The sequence below is a fragment of the Delphinus delphis genome, chromosome 4 (genome assembly GCF_949987515.2).
Source record: "Delphinus delphis chromosome 4, mDelDel1.2, whole genome shotgun sequence".
Classification (NCBI taxonomy): Eukaryota; Metazoa; Chordata; class Mammalia; order Artiodactyla; family Delphinidae; genus Delphinus; species Delphinus delphis.
This window is the reverse complement of record NC_082686.1, coordinates 67042734-67045921: the sequence shown is the minus strand read 5'-3', so window position 1 is coordinate 67045921 and position 3188 is coordinate 67042734.

The following is a 3188-nucleotide window of genomic DNA, read 5'->3' as shown; positions in this document are numbered from 1 at the left end:
TACTGTGGTGGCGTGTAAATGCATGTATACACAGGTGCTTACATATATGTGTGTGCATGCTGAGGAGAGGAAGGTACATAGAGGAAGTAGGGATGGAGTAGCCAGGAATTACCATAGGAGTAGAAAGCTCTGCATATCCAGGCTTCATTCTCACTGGCCAGCGTCCGGCTGCTTGCGTCCTTCTAGCCTTAGCTGCTAGACCCCAGGGTGGTGAAGCAGAGTGAGGAAATTCCATCCTAATACTGAACCAAACAAGCTGGGCCTTAGGGCATGAGATTCATGCAGGTTTTTGCCTGGGCCTGGGAGAACTGTCTGGTGCATATTGAAAACATTTTGTCCCTAGGGATCCCTCTGGGTAGGAGTGCGGGAAGGGAAGTCTCATAGGGGAAAAGCAGGATGGGCATTATGATGTGTTTACATCAAGTCACTGCTTGAGAAACGCTAGCTCACTTTCTCAAGGTACAATAAGTAAATTGAACCACGTCTATCTGGCTTTAAGGCCCATGCTTGCTATTGTCTCACTGCCTCTCATCAAGAGTGAACTTGGGGGACTTCCCTGGCAGTCCAGCTGTTAAGACTTGTGTTCCCAATGCAGGGGGCACGGGTTCGATCCCTGGTCAGGGAACTAAGATCCCACATGCCACACGTTGCGGCCAAAAAAAACCACAAAAGAGTGAACTTGGGACATTTGCTAAGGAGAGGTGCACTTGATTGTTTGTTTGTTTGTTTTTGCGGTACGCGGGCCTCTCACTGTTCTGGGCCCTCCCGTTGCGGAGCACAGGCTCCAGACGCGCAGGCTCAGCGGCCATGGCTCACGGACCCAGCCGCTCCGCGGCATGTGGGATCTTCCCGGACCGGGGCACGAACTTGTGTCCCCTGCATTGGCAGGTGGACTCTCAACCACTACGCCACCAGGGAAGCCCTTGATTGTTTTTTAATTTAATTTTATTGAAGTGTAGTTGATTTACAATGTTGTGTTAATTTCTGCTGTACAGCTAAGTGATTCAGTTATACATATTTTTCATATTCTTTTCCATTGTGGTTTATCACGGGATATTGAATATAGTTCTCTGCTATACAGTAGGAACTTTTTGTTTATCCATTCTTTATATAATAGTTTGTATCTTCTAATCCCAAACTCCCATCCCTCTCCCCCCCCACCCCCTTGGCAGCCACAAGTCTGGCCTTTATGTCTGTGAGTCTGTCTCTGTTTCGTAGATAAGTTCATTTGTGTCATATTTTAGATTCCACATATAAGTGATATCATATGGTATTTGGCTTTCTCTTTCTCACTTACTTCACTTAGTATGATAATCTCTGTGTCCATCCATGTTGCTGCAAATGGCATTACTTCATTCTTTTTTATGGCTGAGTAGTATTCGATTGTATGTATGTATCACGTCTTGTTATCCAAGATGGGCTTTCTTGTCATCTATGATTAAATTCTATGATTTCTCTAAACATCTGTATCTGGATGGTGTGTCACAATATCTGGTCTGATCATTTCTATTTTTGACCCAAAATTAGGACTCAAAATGTTCTAAAAGATTTTTTTTCCTTCTACAAATTTACTCTTCCTTAAAATAATTTTGGTGCTGCCATAATAAATAGGTTATGAAGTAGGAGAAATAATCAGTTAATCTCCATGCTAGGCGTAGAATCCTTAGATTTGGAAGTGACTAAAGTCTTACGTTCCTAATGCAGAAATCCCCTCCTCTGTATCTTGGACAAATTTCATCCATTATCTGTTTGAATCCACTGGGGAGCCCACAACTGAGCAAATGAGGTCAGGACTCCATGTCAATCAAGATTAGGAGAGGCTTGGTCAGATACAGTAACAAACACCCCCAAATTCTCAGTAGCTAAAACAGTAATTAGTTTTTAGGATTATTTTTTAGTCAAAGACTCCAAGTCCCTCACACAATGGATGGAGCTCTACTTGTATTGTCATTCTCAGTTGGGGACCCTCTCACTCAGGGACCTAGGCTGCCAGAGGAGCCACTCTGGAGAGTTGCAGGTTGCCTTGTGTCTACTACGAAAAAAATGCACAACCTAAAAGTTGAGAATTATGTTTTATTTGGCAGACAAAACTGAGGACTTAAACCCAGGATGCAGCCTCTCAGATGCTCTGAGGGACTGCTCTGAAGAGGTAAGGGAGGAGCCAGGATATATAGGAGTTTTTGCAAAGACCAGATAGTCGGAACTTCAAAAGATTACTGTTAATGAAAGAAAAACAGATATCTCAAGTTAATTTTCTGTGTATGGGAGGAGGTAAGAGTCTGGGCTCATTGATATGCACCTTAGCTATCTAGGGCCAGTGTCCTGTTCTTTCCCATCCTGAGTCCCCTCAGGCATCACCCGTGGCTTGATAGCTGCAGCATCCTTTATTTACTGATAATGATAGGCAACATTTTTTTCATTCACACTTGGTAAGCAGTGGACACAGGAGCATAGCAAAGCTTGAGCTGGTCTTGAAGTCTCAAGCTTCGAGTCTCACTTGATGTTTCACTTCTTACATTTCACTGGTCAAAACAAAGTCACCTGAGCAAGTCTGACTTCAAGAGGGAAGGGAGGGGCAGCAAATCTTACAGAACAGTAATAACAGAATACCACAAAGACCTTTCATCATCTGGTACCACTTAGCTTTTTCAGACTTCTTCCTACTACCTGGGACCAAATCTTTCTGAATTAGCTCACACTCCTCACTGCCCCCTTAACAATCTCTGAACTTTCCTCCCTCCATGTCTTGCCTTTCCCCTATGAGTTATGCCCTTCCATCATTTGATTGATCAATGTTTATTTGAACATCTACTGTATGCAAACCCCAGTTTTTAGTACTGTGCGTAATGTGGAAGTGACTTTCTTTTTAAATCTTATCTTTCAAAACCACATAAAAATCATTTTTTCCATTAAACCTTTCTTGATTCCTTCAGCCCATACCAAATTCTCTAAATTTCTTCAATATAAACAGATACAATTGCCCACCTATTGGGGACACAAATAGTGTTGTACAGCATTCTTCTATGTGCTTTCTAGTTGAACGTTTTGCTCCCCTGACCAGATTATAGACTCTGAGAGTAAGAGCAGCACTTTTTTATGACCTCTGGAACCCTCAAAGCCTTGCAAAAGAGTAAGCACAGAGCATTTAATCCTTATTTATTTCAATGCCTCAGCAGAAGGAACTGACT